Source organism: Phacochoerus africanus, chromosome 3 (assembly GCF_016906955.1).
Source record: "Phacochoerus africanus isolate WHEZ1 chromosome 3, ROS_Pafr_v1, whole genome shotgun sequence".
NCBI classification, from domain to species: Eukaryota; Metazoa; Chordata; class Mammalia; order Artiodactyla; family Suidae; genus Phacochoerus; species Phacochoerus africanus.
In genome coordinates this window covers 85,908,110-85,933,006 of record NC_062546.1, presented here as the reverse complement: position 1 = coordinate 85,933,006, position 24,897 = coordinate 85,908,110, and the positions used below count along the sequence as shown (strand labels likewise).

Here is a 24,897-nt window from a genome sequence, read left to right as displayed (position 1 = left end):
GGTATCAAGTAAAGGGAAAAATATGCCTAGTTCAGCCCATTTCACCATGTTGTACCTGGCTGTGTTTTGCTCTACCTGCTACTGAGACATGCTGGCAATTGGAGTTAACATTGCATCTGACAATGCTTCCCTGAGCAAACAGGAGGATGACTCACCAGAGACAGAACAGGAGGCCAAACTTCCTCAGATAACAGAAGGCAGAGACCACAACTTGGCTGTAGTATGTTCTCAAAGGGGCAGTTTTGGGTAGTAGCAAGCGTCTTCCAGTTTGAAGCGAGGCCCACACGAGCCAAAGACTGTGCATGATCCTGGCACAGTATCCTTCCATGATGGGCAGATCCTTGCACGGGGCACCCTAGAAGGGGTGGGGCCAACCTCCCAGGACCCACCTCTGACCCAACCCTTGGATCTACCCATATCTCATTCAGTTTAAAGTCTGAATTTAAAGGCTTGGTTTCTCCCAAGAGCTGTCAAGGGTGCCTGTATGTTCTTTGGTTTCCTTTTGCTGCATCAAGAGGTCGGTAAACCCTTGTCTGAAGTTCTCCTCTGACTTCTTATCAATTTCTATTGATTAAAGAGTCCAAGGGTCCAGGTTGGTAACAGGATTAACCTTCCAAAAACCCTTTTGATTGGACCCCTGTCTTAACTGAACAGGGCCCAGTGGGAGTCCTGGGCACAAAATCCTTTCTGTCTCCTCCATTTCTGTTTTTAGGAAATAGGTCTCATTCAGCCTCCATGATCTTCCCTGAGTTCCAAGGGACAAGTTCAGGCAGTTGCTGATCAGGGAAGGAAGGGGGTACAATGACAAGGCAGAAACAATCAAGAAACAATAGCACAGTTCTGGGGCAGGATCTTGGTTCCCTCTCAAGGGATACATACATAATAATACAGACATCTTATATACTTAAGAGAAAAGATACATTCCTATGCTTCTTTTAGAAAAGAATACTTTAAAACTGAACACCTTGGAGTCCTTCCTTGTGCTTATCCCTTGTTTGGTTTCAGCCTAAACACAATCATCACCTGCATGTTAAAGATTAGGCACCCTGACCTAATCTTTAGGTTTTTTCAGGAACTTTCCTAGTTTGTTCTCATCTATGATCAATATGCCCTTTTCGCAAGTACTATTATTCTAGACGTAACCCAGAGACCACCACCAGAATCATGCCAAAATCTCCTGACTCCAGCTTCAATGACTAAGATTCCCCCAAAGGAAGAAGAATGCATATCTGCCCCAATCCTGATTCTTATCTGAAACCCTGTTTTTCTCCTTTTAGACTATAAAACTCCCTGTAATTATTTCCCAAGGGAGGGCACAGTCTTTAAGGCATTAGCCTGCTGTGGCCTCCTTTAACTGGCAAAGAAATAAAAGCTATTTTTCTCCTTCACCCCGAACTCTGTGCTTCTATTTGGCACCTGTGAATAGAGGCCAAGTTTTGGCAACACTGTACTAAAAGAGTCTTATAATTCAGAGAAAGTAAGTATATCTGATATGAACTATTTTGATTGTTTTAAATCTTCAGCTTGCTCTCATAGTAGAAAATTGAAGCATGCTAGAATAAGTGTTTTAAAAAATGAATTATCCAACCATTTCATTTTTTTTATGGAGAGGTAACATTTAATGGGGCTTTTCTTTTGTTCTTTCATTAGTGAGTTTGAATTAATCACAGAACCTATAAGAGTGTTTGTGGGTTTTTTTAATTAAAAAATAATTTTTAACATCTTCCACATTCCCAAAGGAGTATCTTCAAGAACAGTGGGTTTCATCAGTATTTCCACTTAACATTTTAAGAGCATCAAGATGCTGGGGCAAGTCATTCCATTTCTTTGGGGAATCTTTATTCTTAGTTAAAATGTCTGCAAACCATTTTTTTTTTTTTTGACCTCTAGCTTCAGAAATTCTAAGATACAAAGACTCTAATCATTTTAAATTCCAATTTTTAAAATGGAAATTTGATCACATCTCTTTTCACTTAAAATCCTTTCTTGCCTCCTCATGGCTTTTAGAATCAATTCCACATTTCTTTATATGTTTGATGAAATCCTGAGTAAGTCAATCTCTGTATAATAGTCCAACAACCTCAACCCACTTCCCTCTGTCAGTCCCAACCCCTTATATATAACAACTACATACCATTAACTATAAACTTCTTCAAGTTCTAGAATAAGCTGTATTCTCTCATCTATGGCCCTACACATAGTGCTGTTTCATTGGCTTGAGTGTCCTTATACAGCATATTCATTTAGTTGGCCTGGATAGTTCATGTTTCTCAGGTTGGATTATCCTGTCTTCAAATATCTTGCCAGACAGATCAGGTCTGGGAGGTTGATCTGTCTCTATATTAAGTCCTTTAACTAACCAGACCAAAGAAAGGCCTGCCTCTCATAAGCTGGGAAAAAATAACAAGTTCCAAAGCTCTATCTTTCACTGAAGATTCACCAAGACCCAGAAACAGACTGATCATTAATGAATTCAGTCTGATCCTTTCTCTACATGCCCCAATCCACCCTGCAATGGGACTTCTAGCAGCAACTGGAATTCAAGAGTTATATTTTTTCCACTGGACTGAAAAACTCATTTAATGTTGATTATGAATGTAAAGAATGGGCCTCTGCAAAACAATGTATCTGTATGGAAATATTAGGATTCATTATAGTTTAAATCATGACCACTAAAATATGGACAAATTACATTAAATATATTCTGATCTGTAACTCTCTTACCATCTAATAGACTACCCTGAAAATATCAGGTATAGCATTTTTTCACACATATCCTGAAGTAAATTATATATGAGATATTCTGAAGTTATGAGTGCAATTATGTATTTTTTCAATGAAAATTCACAGCTTTATATGTGAAATATAAAAATTGAAAATGTGACACTAAAAAGAACACAGCTCCACAATTTATATATCTATAAGGCTGACACCTTTTTGACCTTTCTATTAACGTGGTATCAAAGTGAGCACCTCTCCTTCAGGAAACTCATCATTGACAATAAAACCCAGCACAGCTTATAAAACAAAATGTCACCAAAGATTAGAGCCTCGGTAAGTTTTAGTGACTCTATAGCTTGCCAGTAATTCTAGGCTTGAGGGGAAAGAAAAAAATAATCCAAAATGACATTAAAATGTGAGGCCTTGAGTTTATTTTCCATTTGACAACACAACAAATAAACTGGAAGGATATTTTTATATCAGCAAGTAGTGAATATGTATTTTCACAGTACCATGGATATTTTTGTCTAGAAATAACCTTAAACACCTTCAGGGCCACTCTCCATTATGCAGATGAACAAATGGACACACAAATGCTGACTGGTCCTGGGTCTTACAGGGAGAACCTTCTGGGAGAACTCAGGTCCCCAGTGTTCTAGGTCAATACCATGTTTGCTGTGACACTAAGATTCTGCTCCTAGATATTCTGATTATCTAGATCTTTAATTCACTAATATCTACTTATATTGAAAAAGGGGAATGTATGTCACAAAGGAGCCCATCCACAGAACAGAAACAGCCTCACAGACATGGAGAAAAGACTTGTGACTGCAAAGAGAGAGAAAGGGAGTAGAGATGGATGGGGAGTTTGGGGTTAGTAGATACAAACTATTGCATTTAGAATAAATAAGCAATAAGGTCCTGCTGTACAGCACAGGGAACTATAGCCAATCACTTATGATAGAACATGATGGAAGCTAATATGAGAAAAAGGATATATATATATATATATATATATATATATATATATATATGAATGACTGGGTCTCTTTGCTGTACAGAAGAAATTGACTGAATATTGTAAATCAACTATAATGTTTTTTTAAAAAGGGACTAGTTTTTTAAAAAAGGACTAGTTCAAATGGGGAAAAAAAGGGAAATGAAGACATGAACTGGAATAACTGTGAAGACATTTTGATTTCCTCATATATCATCCCCAAAACTCACTTTGTTCTTTCTCCCCATTCATTTGGAGGAGTAAACATTTTTTTTAATATTTTCATTTTGACTTATGTTTCACAAAATGAATATTGGACTGATTATTTATAGCTACATTTATACTTATGATAAAGGATTATTCACTATTTATATGTTCTACAACCATATTGTTTTGCACATCATTGCACCATCATAGATTAGATATGGTATCCCAGATGTATAGATCTGGAAACTGTAGTGAGTTGGTGAAGCTCATAAACTTAAGGTGAAGATTCAACTCTCCAATGCAGATCTGACTGACATCAAAACAGCCATTAACTATATCATTTCAAAAATCTCTACCTTCTGGATGCCAGTATACACTCTGAATGTCCTCAAAGCACTTGAAATGCATTCTATTTTAGCTCTCATGAAATAGAATAATTTCAGAATGTAATCACTCTCCATGATAAATGTGATCATGTAATAGTGCAGTGCAACTGGTCACCTGATCGGTATTCCAATAGCAAGGCCTTTATATTTCCTGGATTCATAAAAAACCTTGAAGATAAGCATGGGGAGGTCCTTGAAGTTAATCAGTATTCCACTGTTGTATATATATGCTTTGAAAGACTCTGGATTAATAAAATATTTCCAAATACTGCATGCTAATCAAAAATAATGGTGTTATAAGTCACATGCTAGGTAAATGTTGACTTGCACACTGAGGTCCCAAAGAATCTTATACCCTCATGGGGTTCCTAAAACTCACATAATCAGCTTTCCTAAGCAGCTCTCCTTTTCCCATATCCTCCTCTACCTTTCCTTCTAACAGTATACGTTTTTTTGTTTTTTGTTTTTTTTTTCCCCCTATGGTCCTTATGAAACCAATACTGGGATTTTAAGCAATGATAGTCAGGAAACATAATATTTTATGTATGGGTTATTTGTGAGTGAAAAGATAACTAGTATAAGATGATATTGATTCTGATGATAGAAGAAAAACTCTGGGGTGCAGTCAATAATCCTGGGACTTAGCTCAGGACTTCTTTCTTTTATCTTTTTTTTTTTTTGTCTTTTGTCTTTTTAGGGCCGCACCCACAGCATATGCAGGTTCCCAGACCAGGGGTCTAATCAGAGCTGTTGCTGCTGGCCTAAGCTGGAGCCACAGCAATGTCAGATCCGAGATGCATCTGCAACCTACACCACAGCTCACAGCAACACTGGATCTTTAACCCACTGAGCGAGGCCAGGGATCAAACCCACAACTTCCTGGTTCCTAGTTGGATTTGTTTCCACTGCACCAAGACAGGAACTCCAAATCAAGACTTCTGATATACGATTTTCTTTCTCCTAATTCAAACTTCTTTACTAAAATGAGGCACTTGTATTCCAGTTTTTAGTGATGATTAGATAACTTTGGCATTCAGTTTAATGTTCTTATACACTTTCTACACTATGTCAAATTTTAGCATGCGAGTTATAGAAAACCTTAATAAGGAAAAAATATTACTCTCATTAAATGCAACCATCAAAACTTTTTTTTAAATGGGGGAGGTGATTGGAAAGGGTGAACACGGTTCATTTTTCTCTCAACCTAAAGCTTGAATGTCAAAGGGAACAACTGATGTGTTGAAGGAAAGACAGAATAAAGATTGTTTGAGAAATGGCCAGCTCCCCAATTTACATCAAGCGGAGAGTATAACGACAAGGCAGGGACAAAAAGAACAAGACCATCCGACAGTTAATCCCCACCCCAGAGAAATTTAGTGAAAGCCTGTCATGCCATGAAGATGCAGCTGTAGAACACGCAACTTATCATCAATAGAAATGTCATCACATCACCCCTTTGGCAGAAAATACCAGTTGGTTAACGTGTAATTACTACTGACTAAAAATAGCCTTTGTGAGAATTATCTCCTTTTAGCTTTTTTCTTTGCATGGTTATACTTCAGCATGGTGTTTGTGTGAAGTCAAAATGCATAAACTGTTTAAACATAAACTGTTAAAAGTTGCTTTTGTCCTAATTTCAACTCAAGTTCTGTTTTCTTCATTCACCTTATATAACAAATAGTACTTCAGTATCTATAAGTGTCTAGTAATTGAAATCAGAACTAGAGAGGGAAATATATATATATTTTGTTATATATATATATAACAAAATGAGGGACTGGATTTAGAAAAAAAATCTTGCTGAATGTAAAAGGACTTTATCCATTATTAACAAAGAGATTCTCAAGGGTTAAAAAAGAAATAGGTTTTTTCCATAGGGGCTGTGGGGAATAAAGCATCAGTTAGCTTTGATGTGATAAGAATTTAGTTGCAAAACAAATTAGAGGTTGTTTGACAACAAATGGGTTGTGCTAAATAATGAAATCCTAATCAATTACAGAAAAGCCTTGTTGGGTAATTCTATACATTTCATAGGTTTACCAAGTTAGTATTCACATAGAGGCTCTAAGATAAATAATTATAAATGAATACTATTCTTTTATGATAAATGTTCTCAAGAATTTCCCCAAATCCTCATACACTATTTTGAGCTTCCCTAAAACATGGTGAGTGCTGTTTGGTTGGCAGTGGGTGTTATAAGTCCCAGGTACATCTCTAACCAGGACTTTTCTCCTCCTACCCCCTCGACACTCTTAGGGAGAGAACCACGCTGACTTTATAACATTAGTTTCATTAAGTCTGTTACTTAGTTCATTAAGTCTGTTACTTAGTTCATTATGTCAGTTACTTATTCATGAAAAACTTTTTGAATTCCAAGCTGCAAGCATATGTGAGGCAAAGTGGATAGAAAATTTAACAAAATAGAAATAATTTTTCCTAGAGTGTTAAAGGCAAACACAAATTAAACAGGTTATGAAGCAAATGATTCATTAATCATTGTTGTGAAGAGCCAAGATTTTATGTTTCTTGCCATAACTGAGATGCAGTAAACGTCATGTAGTTGAAATGCAAAGCATGGAGTGAGTGTTGTGTAATGGCACCTAAATGCAGGCAGAGGGAATGTTGTGTCTGTTGCATTTTGCTCCTTATGACGTCTTGAAAACTGATTTCAGTAAGTTGACAGGAGGGAAAGTATCATTGGTGCTATTCTTTACCAAGATTACTGAGTGTCTTTCAATGCAAAAGGAGCAAAGGAGAAAGGATGAGTTCAGATATCAGTCATACAGTTTGGTAATGGAAAATTGAGAAAACTGCATGTGGTTTCTCTTGAGAGGCTGAAAACTTGTATGTTGACTACCTTTGCTGTGGCCACAGGTGGCTTACAAAAACATTTTCCCAAGCCCAGCTTTCAAGGATTAAAAAAGAAATAGGCTTTAAATTCCTGTAAGGCCACATATATATGTGCTACATATTTGATACATAGTAATATATTTTATATAAATGTCATATATAACAATATTTATCATATATAACAGCCATAGTTATATATCATATTGGTTTCTTAATTAACAGAATTGCATGAGCCATATTCATTAAAAAGTATTTATGGATCGTGAAGCAAATCCCCATTAAGTAAATTTCCCTCCACAATATGAAGTGAGCACTGAATATGAGCAGGATGCCATGAAAAACTCATTTATTCTGTTTATAGTCTGAGAGAAAAGTAAACAAGATAATCTTGAATTTCAATACAGCATTTTAGGTGTGATGGTGTTTTAACCATGAGCCTGTTAGAAGTATAACTAAAGAGGTAAGCAGAGCTAATTGAACCACCCTGAAGGGTTGCAAAATGATTGTCCAAGCAGTTTTTATAATATATCCACTGCTCTCTGTCTCTATCCTACAACTCTCCTCTGAACCACTTCCACCTCTTACTGATCTCCACAATTACCCCTGCTAACCAGTCCAAGAGTTCACCCTTGCCCTCTGACAGTTTTATGCAGCCAGAATGACCTCCTTCCACAGGAAATTATTTCTTGTTGTTCTCCTTTAAAGCTCCCTTTTATCCTGAAGCATAAAATCTGAAATGCAGTCTCATGGCAGGAACACCTCTAAATCATATGGCATCTTTCTACCTGTTTGACTCTGTCTCAAAATACCTTCCTAGTTTATTCAAGACACTCCAGAAGCAATTGACTTATTGCTACTGCTGTGTTTAGGAAAAAAAAAAAAAAATGAGTTTGTTCCCACTTCAGGAAGTTTACATCATCAATCCTTTCTTCTTAAAACACACTTTCTTATATTTACATGTGTGTGATTTTTACATAATTTCACTGTCAGGTCAATGTCATTTCCACAGAGAAAGTTTTCCCTGAGTGTGTGTTAGACCCGCTCCAGTCACATTCTACCACTTTTTTTTTGTTCTTTTTTCATGGCATTTGTCAAGATCTTATTCCCCTGATTGTTTATTGCCTGATTAGTATTCTTAATTATATGAAAATGTAAGTACCTTAAGACCTTGACTATGTGATCATATTTACTACTGGCAACTGAACCAGGGCTTGGCAAATACTTGTGACTCATAAAAACATAATAACCAAGTGAAATGTGAGTATAATTACTAGATTCACCAAACAAAAACACAGAACATCTAGTGAAATTTGAAGTTCAGATGAAAATACTATTTTGGTATAAATATGTCTCAAATATTGCACGAGATACACTCAAACGTAGGACTCCTCACTGGAATGTGTTTCGCATAAATTGATTATAAAAGATATTTTAAGACAATTAAGAGAATTTAAAAAATAGCTCTGTGAAATTACTGCTAATTTATTTAGGTATGAAAATGACCATTTGGTTATGAGGGCAATGTCTTTATTTTTCCAGATGCATACTGAGGTATTTATAGATAAAATAGCATGATGCTTGTTATTTATTTTAAATCTTTTAAGAAAAACATTGATGAAGCTAGGAAGGCAATATGTTAACATGTTTGAAGCTAGTAAGTGTGAAACTCCCAGGGGTTCTCTAGTCCCATTCCTGATGTCTCCCACTGCTGGAATCAAGTGGAAGGGACAGAGAATGCTGAAAATCATAGCTCGGTGGGTCAGCCTCCCTTTGCAAAGAGCACAGAGGTGAGCAGGCAAAGATGTAGAATGCATATAAAAACAGACCCAGGAATTGCTAAAGTTTCCTTATAATCTTCTCTCTCCTTTTTTTGCATGTTTGAAAATTTTAATAATAAAATACATGTATTCAGGCTCTACAATTGAATTTGAAATTTTTAAGGGGATACACTAGGCCCTTCACACTTTAGTATTCTCCCATACCTTTTTCTTTTCTTTTCTTTCTTTCTTTTTTTTTTTTTTTGAGAACTTAACGTGTAATCAAGAAATATTGACTGATTGGTAAAAATATATTAAATATAAATCTATCTTGTAACACAGATTTTTTTTTTTACTTTTACTTGGAGTGAAAGAAATTAAGAAGTCTACTTATACTCATTTGATCCTTTTAATGAATAATATTTCAATGATCCTTGCCTCTTTTATAAAGTGTGCCTCATACAGTTAATTTCCTAAGAAATTTTAAGTAATGAATATAAAGTATATAAATTGTCTAACCACTAATTATTCTACAGTATGATAAACATTTTAAAAATAAATTCAAAAATAAATTTAAAAAATCTTAATATTCAAGCTTGTATGGTTAAACTTAATTGCTCCAGGTGGCAAATTAGTCTTAAATGAGAAAGTTTCCCTTTATTCCTGGTTCACTGAAAGTTTTATCATGAATGGGTGTTGGATTTTGTCAAAAGCTTTTTCTGCAATATTGATATAATCACGATTTTTCTATGTTTAGCCTCTTGCTGTGATGGATTACATTAATAAATTTTCAAATGTTGAATCAATTTTGTATACATGAGATAAATCCAATTGTGTCATGGTGTATATTTCTTTTTACATTTTTTTAGATTTGTTTTGCTAATATTTTGTAAAGAGTTTTTGTATCTATGATCAGGAGCGATACGGGTCTGTAGTTTCATTGTGGTTTTTGTTGTTTCCCTTTTCTTTCTTTTTTTTTTTTTTAACTTTTTAGGGCCATACCTGTAACATATGGTAGTTCCCGGTCCAGGAGTCAAATTGAAGTTGTAGCTGCTGGCCTATGCCACAGCCACAGCAACATGGGATCCAAGCACCATCTGTGAGCTACACCACAGCTCACAGCAAATGTCAGATCCTTAACCCACTTAGTGAGGTCAGGGATTGAACTCTCATGGATCCTAGTCAGGTTCGTTAACCTAACCACTGAGCCATGAAGGGAACTCTCTGTCTTCCTTTTCTTATAATATCTTTGCCTGGTTGTGGTTCTGAGATAAGCCCCAGGCTGAACATCTGGTATTTATTCCCTGTGGACACATACTTCAAGATAAAGATAATGGCAGGAGCAAGGATGGACTGATTCCTGCTCCAGTAAAGGATAAGGAAACCACATATTTCTCTATCTTGAGGTCAAGGAGACTTCATGAACTACACATGTACAGAAAGGTTCCTCAGAGGTTGGAGAAGGGAGGGCATACTAGGACATAATAGGTGATGTCAACTTCCCAGAAATCCTTGCACCAGTATCCATCTGGGCTAAAAAATGTGCACACACAGGGGAGGGCCTTGAGTCAGGCCAAATATGGACTCAGAGCCAAAGAAAGAAAGAAGATTGGAGAACAGGAAATTGGGAAAAACTGCTCCATATAAGTGATTTAAACCACCCCAAAGCACATGTTTCTCTCTCTGAGCCTGCCCGTGTCTATCCACACACACCGTTTTTCTTCTAAAAAGAATACTTTACCTGTTTCTTGATTTTCCATCTCTTTGTTGTATTCATCCTTTAAAGCAGACAAAGAGCCAGGGCTCAACTCATATCCTCTAGCCCTCATGGTGCAGTGGCTAGGGTTTGGTGTTCTCACCACTGTGGCCACCTCATGGCCACCTGAGATCAGTATAAGGGTAATATGAGCCTGATAGAATAAATTACCAAGTTCTCTCTATGCTTTGATCTTCTGGGGAAAAGCATGTAGAGAATTGGTATAATTTCTTCCTTAAATTTGGTGGAATTTACCATCTTGGCCTGGTGCTTTCTATTTTGGAAGGTTAATTAATTCCATTTCTATTGAATAGAACTATTCAGATTGTCTATTTCTTCTTATGTGAGTTTTGACAGAGTTTTTTCTTTTAAAGAATTGGTTCATTTCATCTATGTTGTCAAATGTGTGGGCATAAAGTCAGTCATCGTTTTCATTTATTATCCTTTAAATGTCCATAGTGTCTGTAGTGATACCCCTCTAATATTTCTATTATTAGTAATTTTTCCTCTCTTTATTTTTATTAATTAGCCTGGCTAGGGGCTTATTGATTTATTGATCTTTTCAAAGAACCTACTTTTGAGTTTGATTTTTCTCTATTTATTTCCTATTTGCAGTTCCACTGATTTCTATTTAATTCACATTATTTATTTCCTTTTCTTTTGCTTTTTTTGGATTTAATTTGCTCTTATTTTTCTAGTTTCCTAAGGAAAAACTGGGATTATTGATTTCCTAACATTTTTTTTCTTTATTCTTTTTACTTCTTCCATTACTTCCTATAGACTATTTTCAAATAATAACTGAATGAGTGGGAATAAAAGTCGATAGATAAGGAGCTCCCATTGTGGCTTAGTGGGTAAAGAACCTGATATAGTGTCTTTGAGGGTACAGGTTCAGTCCCTGGCCTTGCTCAGTAGTTTAAGGATCCAGCGTTGCCACAAGCTGGAGGATAGAATGCAGATGAGACTCGGATCCAGTGTTGCCACAGATGTGGTGTAGGCCTGAAGCTGCAGTTTGGATTTGACCCCTGGACTGGGGAACTTCCATATGCCACAGACGTGTCCTCAAAAAAAAAAAAAAAAAAAGTGGATATAAGCAAAAACTATTCCAGCTTACACACTTTTTTTTTTTTTTTTGGTTTACATCTAACTCAAGCTCTGCTTAACAGGGAAATATTCATACTTTTATTTCATACCTCTTCTCCATTGAAAGAAAATTTAAATAGGAGAGAAGACCTAATAATATGAACTAAATACAGGCACAGCGTTGTGAAGAAAACATTAGAACCTGTGAGGGCTGATCAGTAAAATTTAGGTTGAGAATGTCTCTGGAAGAGCAGAGCCGAAGAGAAAAAAAAGTGATAGACTACCTCCTTGATAATATTCTAAATGTCAGTCTTTTCAATCTTTGAGAGAAATACTGTGAAATCACACCTTTTCCTAACACTGAGGACAAAACTCAAAATAATTTTGGATGTTCACAAGTGGAATTCACACATTATATGTATAATTTTGGTCTTCAAATTCTAGGCAACTTACCCCCATTACCATCAGATCTCAAAAAAAATTTAGACGAAAATGATGCAACAGTAACAAGAGAAGTGATTTTCTTTAAAAGTCATCAGTTTACACACAAACAAACTTTTGGTTTTTTTTTTAAATATAAATCTATGAATTGACAACATTAACTTAGTTTGGACTCCAAACTCAGCTGAAACATGATGTATGTGAAAAATGATCTTATATAATCTCCTTAAACTTCTATGTTCTCATGTGGAGGAACAAGAATAACAAGATTTCCTATATCATTGGACTGTCCTACAAAACTAGTTAATTTATATGGCTATTATGTGAGTGTTTCACACAAATAAACACAAATATTTACTAAAGAACTCTTACTTCTACTTATCCTTCTGGTTTTAACTATTGTCCCTTCTAAGAAAATTTCCCTCATCTCCTTAGGTAGTCAGCAAACCCTTCTGTGGCTTCCAAGGTCTGAGTACAGTACCCTTATCATAGCACTGTCAAATCCATTATGACTATAAATAGTGTATATTACATATTGTAATATCAATAACTTGACTATATCACCAAATATGTTGGTAATAAATTCTTTGAAAACAGGCAGATACTATGTCTTGATTAGGTTTATATTTCTAGTGTCAGAATAAGTTAAGTAATTGGCATAATACACAAGTAAAAATCTAGGCTAGGATTCCAAAATAAGCCTGATCCCAGAGCTACACCCAATCCCAAAGCTACACTCAAATCTTCAGATGCTGTAGCCCCAGATGTAGTTCTTAAATTACTCTACTTCAATGGTGGTTATATGTTTATTACACATACTGGATTATAAACTCCAGGGCTGGTGATCTAATCTGGGCTCTGATCAGGGTTCATTAACAAACATTTTCCCTGGTCCAGCTGCCAAGTCAATAGTGGGTTAGCACAAATAATGGCCTCTGGCTATGTAATGGTACTACTGAAAGGATGTGGGCCAATTAAGAGAGTTTCATACTTGTTAAGATTTTCATCCTGCTGAGCTCAGGGTAGAATCAATCTTGGCTTTACATTGAACGTGGGACAGTGCGAAATTACAAAACCTTTTAATGCTTATTGAAGTAAAAAATGCAGAGATTTTCTTACCTCTAAAGGGTAATGACTATCTTTTCGTTCACCATCTTAAGTGATACCTAAAAGCTAAAGAAATAATCAAACAATAACTGCATTTTTTAGAAACTACCACCAGAAATCAGTCCCTCATAATTTTAAACCTTAAAAATGGTATATGCACACTTTTTCTTTCTTTCTCAGGTCTTCTTTTTCAGTTGTTTTCCTTCCATAATTCTGTCTTCAACTTATAGCTCCGTGGTCTAAATAATATAATTTACAAAATTGCATCTATTAATTTAAAAAAATTTAGAATCCAAGATCCCAAAGAATTGTATACTCTTAAATATATGAATATTAAAATGAATTTAAAAGTTAGTAAAGTAACAGGGAAAACAAGCATTAGGGGAAAAAAACTAGCTTAAATTATAATAAGGTTATTGTTAGAGCCATAAGGACCTTAGGACAGCATTCAAACTAATGCTCATACTATTCAAGAACCTCTTCTACACCACTACTTATAAGCATATACTGAACTTTTGAAGATATTTATGAAAATTATCAGCACATTAAATTCTTGCTTTAACCATTCTGTTTGTTTATATGTTTTATCTTATATGAAGATAAAATATATTTTCCTTTGATTTTCCTCCATTAACACTTGGCTAAATCAAAATATACACCCTTATCCAAATGTTACTTTTAAAATATTTGAGTATCTAGATAATTCTCCTTTTAGTATATTTATCTTCCACTATGAAGATCATAGCATTACTAGTAAGTCTGTGTTTGTGCTCAAATAATAATATTCAGAAAAAAAAACACTCATAAAGAAAAACATAAGAAAAACAAAATATCAAAAAGGGCACAACAACCTATAATACTGGAAACACTTAGGGGGAAGAAAAAAAGATGTAATAAAGTTAATTTGTTTGAAAACCAACAACTTTTAAATGACATTTCTTAAAGAGTTCATGTATTTTTATGAAAAGACTTGGCTTGCTGTTTCTATTCTTTTTAATTTTTTATTATAGTTGATTTACAATGTTCTGTCATTTTCTGCTATACAGCAAAGTGACCCAGTCATACATATGTACACACTCTTCTTCTCACATTATCTTCCATCATCTCCTATCACAAGTGTATGGATGTAGTTCCCTGTGCTATACAGCAGGACCTCATTGCTTATCCATTCTAAATGTAATACTTTGCATCTATTATCCACAAACTCTGAGTCCATCCCACTCCCTCCTGCCTTTAGAAAATGAGTTTGTGCACAGCAAATATAATACTCAATGGGGAAAAACTGAAAGCCTTCTCACTCAAATCTGGAACAAGACAGGGATGCCCACTCTCACCACTGCTATTCAACATAGTTTTGGAAGTCCTAGCCACAGCAATTAGAAAAACAAAAGAAATAAAAAGCATCCATATAGGAAGAGAAGAGATAAAACTGTCACTGTATGCAGATGACATGATACTATACATAGAAAACCCTAAGGACTCAACCCAAAAACTACTTGAACTGATTAATAAATTTAGCAAAGTAACAGGCTGTAAGATTAACATTCAGAAGTCAGTTGCATTTCTGTATACCAGCAATGAAATATTAGAAAAGGAATATAAAAACACAATACCTTTTAAAATTGCACCTCACAAAATCAAATACCTCGGAATACACCTGACCAAGGAGGTAAAGGAGTTATATGCCAGGAAGTATAAAACTTTAATCAAAGAAATCAAAGAAGATATAAAAAAATGGAAAGATATTCCATATTCATAGATTGGAAAAATCAAGATTGTAAAAATGGCCATACTACCCAAAGCAATCTACAGATTCAATGCAATCCCTATCAATTTACCCATGACATTTTTCACAAACTAGAACAAAAAATTTGTACAGAGTAACAAAAGACCCAGAATCGCCAAAGCGATCCTGAGAAACAAAAACCAAGCAGGAGACATAACTCTCCCAGACTTCAAAAAATATTACAAAGCCACAGTCATCAAAACAGTGTGGTACTGGTATCAAAACAGACAGACAGACCAATGGAACAGAATAGAGAACCCGGAAATACACCCTGACACCTATGGTCAATTAATCTTTGACAAGGGAGGCAAGAACATCAAATGGGAAAAAGAAAGTCTATTCAGCAAGCATTGCTGGGACACCTGGACAACTGCATGCAAAGCAATGAAACTAGAACACACCCTCACACCATGCACAAAAATAAACTCCAAATGGCTGAAAGACTTAAATATACGACAGGACACCAACAAACTCCTAGAAGAAAACATAGGCAAAACACTCTCTGACATCAACATCATGAATATTTTCTCAGGTCAGTCTCCCAAAGCAATAGAAATTAGAACAAAAATAAACCCATGGGACCTCATCAAACTGAAAAGCTTTTGCACAGCAAAGGAAACCAAAAAGAAAACAAAAAGACAACTCACAGAATGGGAGAAAATAGTTTCAAATGATGCAACTGACAAGGGCTTAATCTCTAGAATATATAAACAACGTATACAACCCAGCAGCAAAAAAGCTAATCAACCAATGGAAAAATGGGCAAGAGACCTGAATAAACTGTCCTCCAAGGAAGATATACAGATGGCCAACAAACACATGAAAAAATGCTCAACATCGGTGATTGTAAGAGAAATGCAAATCAAAACTACCATGAGATAGCACCTCACACCAGTCAGAATGGCCATCATTAAGAAGTCCATAAATAAGAAGTGCTGGAGGGGCTGTGATGAAAAGGGAACCCTCCTACACTGTTGGTGGGAATGTCAACTGGTACAACCACTATGGAGAACAGTTTGGAGATACCTTAGAAACCTATACATAGAACTTCCATATGACCCTGCAATCCCACTCTTGGGCATCTATCCGGACAAAACTCTACTTAAAAGAGACACATGCACCCGCATGTTCATTGCAGCACTATCCACAATAGCCAGGACATGGAAACAACCCAAATGTCCATCAACAGAGGATTGGATTCAGAAGAGGTGGTATATATACACAATGGAATACTACTCGGCCATAAAAAAGAATGACATAATGCCATTTGCAGCAACATGGATGGAGCTAGAGAATCTCATCCTGAGCGAAATGAGCCAGAAAGACAAAGACAAGTACCATATGATATCACTTATAACTGGAATCTAATATCCAGCACAAATGAACTTTTCCACAGAAAAGAAAATCATGGACTTGGAGAAGAGACTTGTGGCTGCCTGATGGTAGAGGGAGGGAGTGGGAGGGATCGGGAGCTTGGGCTTATCAGACACAACTTAGAATAGATATACAAGGAGATCCTGCCGAGTAGCATTGAGAACTTTGTCTAGATACTCATATTTCAACAGAACAAAGGGTGGGGGAAAAAATGCATACATGTAAGGATAACTCGATCCCCTTGCTGTACAGTGGGAAAAAAAATGAGTTTGCAAATATTTTCATAAGTTTATTTAAGAGATGTCTTCTGCCATCTGGAGGCAAGATATTCAAATTACAGGAAAATATTTATGAGACAAAGAGTTCAACTTAATTCATCTTAAAAATATAAATGTAAAATTCTAAATGTACATGACACATATGCTACAAAAGCAAAAAAAGTACAATAATTTCAATTTAGGTCTTAAACATAGGTCCAATTTTGTGGAAAGTAGTAATAGGAAGGGGCTGTGTGAATCCCAAAATTGAGTTAAAATAGGAATAAGGGATATTTTCATAGTCATTTGTTGGGCAATACTTTTTGAACAAACAAGATGAATTCTAGAACACGATGAACAAGGGGTAGAACTGGCACCAACAACACCGGTTTTTGACCCTCTCTAGCTTTTGCTTCTTGCTTCTTCTTCTTTCTCCATGCCTTTAACTATTTTCTCTGTCTCTGAAAATTGTCATACATTACAGTTTTCAAGATCAAGCTTTCAATTGTCCATGGATTATTTCCATCCTAATATGATCAATGACTGTCTTCTTTCCTGACATTGCTAAAATTATCAGGGGGCAGAAATGAGTGACCTGAAACTAAGTACATATGGATTTCAAGGGAGGAGTATTTCAAAGTGTATAAACAAGCTCTCAATTATCCTGTCATGTAAAATAGATTTAAAAAGGAAAAAATAACCACAAGTCTAAGTCTGGGACAAGAGATTTCAGTTAAATGTATTTTGTTTGTACATGTACTTTTTGTAATAGAAATCTGTTTAGTTTGTTTGTTTTCAAATGAGAAACCTCAATGTCAAAACCAGTTTAAAGTGAAGCTATTCTGGTTAAAGGAGAGAATCAGAAAACTTTTCTTCATGCAGTTGTTCCTTCCATTACTCCAGAGATAGGTCTTTGGAACCCAAGCTTTTGTACAGTCAAGTCTGAAAACTTCAATCTAACACATTTTCTTCTCTGGATACCTTTGTATGTCTCCCAGATAGCTTTACAAAGATTACCACGAACAGATCAGTTTTTGTTTTGTATTGACTTGAGTAGAATAAATAGTTGATAGACTGAACAAGAGAAGAACCTCAAAATGTCTCAAATATTGAGTAGAAAAGCACTTGATCTGTGTCTGTTTGTGTAAAGATATCATTGTTTCCTCAGCCAGCAATGCTCTCTTACCCATTTCGGTTCATTTAGCAACTTCTATTCATTCTTAAAAACCCTATACAAACCCTATTTCTCTTGTAAATGCTCCACCACAGAAAGTCAATATTTTCTCTGCTATAAATTTTATCTTGAATATATTTATAACACTGCATGATACCAAAACATTTTACTCGAAATATCTGCCTACATCTCTACCTCGCCCTTGAACTGATACAATCCCTCATTCATCTTTGTATTTCCAACAGCAAATGTACATGTGGCACATGATAGGCACTCAATAAACATATATGTCACTAAGCAAAACTGCAGAGGAAAATTAAGTCAATTATTCATATAAAGTTTTATAAATTCTCAAAGAAAAACTGAGATTATATTTGCCATTTTTTTGTTGTATTCATAATAACTCAAACTTCTATTTTATTCTTTATTGCATAAATATAGATCAGTTTATAAAATAATCTTGATTTCTGAAAAACTTTTGAGGACTTTTTTGCCATCAATTTTGCCCTTGAACTTATTTGATTATACTTTTCCACAAAGCTACAGATAAATTGCATTGCCTGGATATTAGCCTGATAATTTTCTATTAGTTACAGATATAATGAAATATGAATTTCCAATGCCCTCTGGTATGCAGGCAACTCTGAGGAAACCATTTCAGTGAAAGCTCAAACAACTCTCTGTTAACATATACAGATCCTATGCTTATTCAAAGTAACTGCTATAATTAGTGAAAACAGTCCATTTTCATCAGGAGGTAAAACAAAGAAAAGCACATATTTGACCAGTTAGCTACCACAGAAATTTGGAAGTATAAACTTAGCATATACACAACAATTACCATATAAAGGCAATTTGTAAATATAATATAGATTTCCATAAAAATTTCATATTTTGCTCAAAGAAAATACTTTAAATACCTCAAAAAGAAAAACAACCTTCGCACTATCACCTATCTATATAAATGCATAACAGACAAACCTTCAGTAAAAACACCACATAAAATTAAACCATAGCCACACATCCATTGATCATAAAATGACTGGAATTGCCACACTTTAACCTTGAGATAATTACATTTTTAAAAATTAATATTTTTATCCTTATTGATCAATTCAATTCAAATTAGTGACAATTTAAACATTGCAAAAAAAAGACAATAATTATATCATATATTGATTCAAATGTTTAAAAAAATTGGAATGAATTGGACAAAAGTATAGTATAGTACATTATAATAAAATGAACTACTAGAAAAATAAAATAATATGGGAGTTCCCATTGTGGCTCAGCGGTAGCAAACCCAACTAGTACCCATGATGATGTAGACTTGACCCCTAGCCTCAGAAATTCCATATGCTACAAGTGTGGCCCTAAAAAGGCAAAGACAAAAATAAATAAATACATAAACATATAAATACATAAATAACAAAATACGGAACATTGCTTTTGCAGGCTTTGCATATCATAACAAGTATTCAAACATATCATTTGATCACAAAACCACACTTTGTGCTGTGCTCCATGGAGCCCTCAAGATTTCACAAAGGTGTCTAGGGGCTTCCAGGAAGAAAAGAGAGAAATTTGACATACTCCAGACCTCTGGTCCCTGAGATAAAATTTCTTCAAAGGAGTTATCCTCTCAATCTCTCTCTCTCCTTTCATGTATGTTTTCATGAGAACAAAATCTCATGACAAAAAGAGATGCTGTGAAGAGTTATAATAAGAATGATATCTATAACAATAATTATACAATAATAATTACCACAGACCTTAATTTATTGTGAGACCCATAAAACAATGTGTGGAACTCATGGATGACCTCCAAATGAAATCCCTGAGATGAAGTAACTTCTCCAAATTACACAAAAGACATAGGCAGAGTAAGGGTGAGGTTTCTTTAATTCTGAAATTGCTATCAATGAGCAATCTTAAAATCCAATACAAGACATGGAATAATTTCAAGTTTTCTTGTTAAAACATCAATCAAATATCAACTTTCATTTTACAAATAGTAAAGCTAGTCTTATTATATACTGAATAGAATTTTAAGTTTATCATAACTCCAAAATAAAGAAATATCAAGCATATATCTCACAAACAATGCAGAACCTCATTAGTACTTATTAATTATTAACTGTAATTCCTTTCTGGTGAAGAAGGCTGCTTTGATATTGCATCTCATCAATGCTTCAGTGATTTATTGATCCTAAATTCTCTTTAAATTATAAGAGATGTTTAAATGATCCTAACAACTTTAAAATCAGTTAAAACATTCTATATTCTCTGTCTTTTATGAGTCTATTCTTAGAAGGTTTTCTAAAACTGAATCAAAATATATTTTAGTGCTTTAACACTTCTGAGAACTATTGCAAAAATTCCATTAGTTAACACTGTAGCAGTATTTTTTGACCTTGTGGGTTTTTTTTTTTATTTTAAAGTATATTTTTGAAAAATTACAAACTGTCACTTACTGAAAACTGACAAAGAAAACCACAAAGAAAGAAGTTTTGCGTATATTTTTAGATTGGCATAGAAAATAAAACAAAACTTTAACCTGGTTAAATATTATAAATGATCCAGAAAACCATTCTGGCCCCAAACCAGCCCCAATGTGTTAAACAATTTTAAGTTAAAATAATTTTTGTCCAACAAGCTTAGATTAGCCAGACTAAGAAAAAGAAAAACATGCAGTAAAGAAGAGAACTCTAAATTCTATAGCCTAAATTTAAATTTAAAGGCATATCACTCACCCTATTTTCAGGACCATGTGGTTTTTAAAATTTATTTTGTATTTCTTGCACTGAACTCTGTGGAATCCACTTTGAGAAATGGTAGATTATATGCTTAATTTAAACATTCTATCTGGTGATACAAAGGTAGTTTTTGCCTAATGCTCCATTTAATGTCAGTTGCACGAAACCTGAATTTAAATGAGTGAAATATTAATGTAATACAGAGATAGGGAGTCCTCTGGAGCTAAACACTAAAGAAAATAAAAAGGAGATATTTGTGTTCCTGAAAAAGTAAGTAAATAAATAAATAAATAAAATCAGTCAAAATAGAAAATAATGGCATTCAGGACATAAAAATTTAAATAAAATCCAAAATTTATTAATATTAAATGGCACTTTGTCAGCAAACCTTTCAACATGTTTCCCCAAAACTCTACAAAATTATACATGGTAAAAAATACAGTTGTATTTAGTAAATATCACACTGTAGTTAAAAGTAGAACCCTCAGCCTCTGAGAAACTGGGAAGAATTTCAATCACTCATAATGCTGATGAAGTTGGATTAAAAAACTACAATGTCTGGATCACCAGGCTGTGTTATCAAAAAATAGGTTAAAACAAACACACACACAAACACCCACACACAAGACTCAACATTTGCCACCACTATCCATCCCTTGGATCTAAGATTCAAGGGACTGCATTAACCAGCTAATTAGGCCAGCCATCTGTTTGTTGTTTAGGTGCTACTTAAAATATCCCATATGCTTTACTTTACTTTCCAATTCTCTCCTCCCTAGGGTATCATTCTTACAATAGCCATTAGACATGTCAACTTCCAGAAAATGCTTTGGGACATAGGACGGATTGGAGCTGATAGTGATGGAAACCATATATTTTGTGATCTGTAGTCCTATAAGCAAAGTGTTGTACTCCTGAGTACAAGCAAGAAGAAGCTCCCTAAAACAGTATTCTTGAGAATGAGATATGACTTTTTCATTAATACTGTTTAAAGTGCCAGGGAGGCAAGAATTGAAGAGATGGAGAGAGATACAATATCATTTCTCATAGGACGTCACTAATCTAGAATCTGCTTGAGAAGTAATCCAGGTGTTAGGAAGTTCCACCTGCCCTATATCTGTAAATTGTGGAAGACCCAGCTGGGTTGAAAGGAATAAACACTGAGTCTAGATATATGATCTTTCCTCCAAAGATAAGTAGGGAAACATTGCTATGAATAAAACTCACAGACCATCATCCTGAGGACACAGAGGGAGAGATAATGATTAGATATTTTTTTTCTAAAAACAATTAAGAACTCTGTTTAGGAACCTAAAAGGAAACATGACAATATGTTTTGTATATAATCATATAAATAAAATGGAAATGAAAAAAAAGTACAGAAAGATATAAAGAAGAAATCTAATTAAGGTCTTTGAGGAGCCAACATTTTAACAGCAGCCCTGGAAGTACTCCTGAGTAGAACTGACGACTAAAAAAGAAAAAGTGTGATGTAGAAGGTAAATTTGGAGAAGTGCTTAGACCATCCAGCTCAGTTAAAAGAAGAAGGTAAAAAGAGATACGATGACATAATAAAAATGCTGAGAGCAGGGAGTTCCCACTGTAGCTCAGTGATAATGAACCCAACTAGTAACCATTAGGATGTGGGTTCAATCCCTGGCCTTGCTCAGTGGGTTAAGGATAGCGGCATTGCCTTGCTTATCTGCTTAGGTCACAGATGCGGTTCGGATTCTGTGGTGTAGGCTGGCAGCTACAGCTCCAATTCGACCCCTAGCCTGGGAACCTCCATATGCTATGGATGTGGCCCTAAAAAGACAAAAAAAAAAAGAAAGAAAGAAAGGAAATCTGAGAGTAAAGAGTATCTTAAGCATTAAAGATCTCTTTGGGGGAAGAAAAGAGATAATTCTGTTATCAAAATGTCACTCTTCAGCCAAACCCCAGGCACTGACTACCAATCACTGTTTGTGTCCTCTTCCTTTAAAACTGACCTTTTAGATTACATGAAATCTATAAATCTATAAGCAGAAACTGTAGAGGTCAGAAAAGCCAGTAACATGTTAATACTGATATATAACAAAAATGACAGTCATTTGGTTGATTTAAATTTGGCTCTGCCTGTGCCTTTATGACCTTGAGAAAACCCATAGTCAACACAAGATTCACTTGCTTTAATTCTGAAGGAGGGCTTGGTGAAATGGCTGTGCATGGTGGCAGGTGATGGATATGAAACCAGTTTAGCTCAAGTAAAAAAATTACTGAATACCTAAAAGGTATCAGGCACTGAGCTAGGCACTTCAGGATTAAAATACACTCAACATCCCTCTCACTCTCCAACATCTTATGGTAAACTGAGGAACACCTGTGTAAAGCCTCTTCCAATTTTGACTCTCTAGGATTAATTGCCATTGTATCAAAACATTTAAAAAATTAAGGGGAAAAAGGTAGAAATGTATAGAAACATAGTAAAGAAAAAAAAATTTCTCTTAACATGAAATTCTACAGGTGCTCATGAAGGTATATGTTTGAGTAATTCACCTATTTTCTGTTTGGTTAGTCAGATCATCTCTATTTGCTGTCTGGAGAATCTTCCATTTCTTGGGCTTCAAGATGGCTCTAAGGAGCCAATCTACCCAGTAATCCCAAACTACACTTTCTGGGTTCAAATTATTTAATTTTAAAAGTTGCCACATTTATATTTGTCTTTTATGGCATAACAGGAGTTAGATAATGCCAGGCTTCAGCAAAATCTATTGCCCCCACTGGCATGCAAGATAACCTCCAACAATGTATTGAATTCTACCACAGTTTGTCTAGTTCCAGAGATTTGGTTTACTCAAGTGCAGTTCCATGACAGAAAAGAATATTTCAGGGATTCCCAACAGAAACAAATATGTGTCCCCCCTACAACTTGCCTCAGCAATTGTGGAGAAGAATATCAGTCTCCCTAAATATGTGTAACTTGATACAGGCATATGCCTATTAGTAATCACAGGCACACAATGATTGGTCATAACTGTTGGTCATAATAATTTAATTCCTTCGTTAAGCTTTAAACAAATTGAATGCTTCTTTCCTTTGAATTGTTGAAAGAAGAAACAATGTCCTTACTATAAATTTAATCTAAACTATTAGGAAACGTGTTCAAGTCTCCCCTCACAATTACGTCTGTTTTCAAATCAAAATGAGGGTCTGTGGCACCACAGGACTAATCCATTTGCTGAAGTAACTACATGCAGTACATGGCTTTTCAATCTGAAAACACAGATAAAAATTTACTTTTTTTGTAACATTCCTGCTCTGAGGAAACCAAGTTTACCAGTATGGGTCTCAACTTTGCTGAACATAAATTAGACTATGTAGCTTTCTTTAAAAAGCCTGATAGTCATGGTTGAATTTAAAGCAGAACTAAAGTTTCTGTATTTGGTATAGAATGGAAAGGTTGGGACATAAAGGCATGTACTGGGGAATATGCAACAACGTGTTTTCTTTCCATGGTTTGAACTGATTCCTTGGTTTGGCAACTCCTGGAGGGTAGAAACCCACAGGAGAACCAAATGTCAGACCTTTGTAACCAAGGCTTTCCAGCTCATTCAATGAGTTACGGGATCTTTAAACAATGAGAACTGACAAAAGTGCCCCAATAGGACAGCAGCATTTGGAATTTTAAAGCAGATAAGGAGAATAAGCAAACTGTTGGGCAAATTGGGTCCAAACAAAAACAACACAAAACAACACAAAGATAAAGTAGCAAGTCTTGTGTTCTTTACCTTTTACTTTCACCTCTATCTAAGCAAAAAAATTTTGGATGAATTTTTAAGTAATTTTTTTCAAATTTTCTTTTTTCTCCCAAATTTATTGAGGTATGATTGATGAATACAAATTGTATCTACTTAAGGTATACAGTTCAATTTGTGTCTGTTTTTGTCTAAGTACACAGAAGTTTCAGGTCCAGGGTGTGAACCCACACCACAGTAGCAACCCAAGCCACAGCAGTATCAATGCCAGGTCCTTAACCCACTGAGCTAACAGGGAACTCCTACAACTTGAGATTTTGATATACATTTATGAAGTAGTCACCACAATCAAACTAATTAACATATCTTTAAACTCACATAGTTACCTTTTTGGGCAGGGTTGGCCTAACATCTTAGCAAATTTCAAGTATAACAATATATTATTGTTAACTATAGTCAAATTGCTGTATATTAGATCCTCAGAATTTATGCATCTCGCATAACTAAAACT

The 24,897-nt window shown here is 35.0% G+C and overlaps 1 protein-coding gene across 1 annotated transcript in view; it reads right to left on the bottom strand.

The window, feature by feature from the left end:
* The window catches only part of LOC125123010 (inactive dipeptidyl peptidase 10-like), a 333,549-nt gene that overhangs the window by 128,518 nt on the left and 180,134 nt on the right, over positions 1-24,897 (bottom strand). The window lies entirely within an intron of this gene.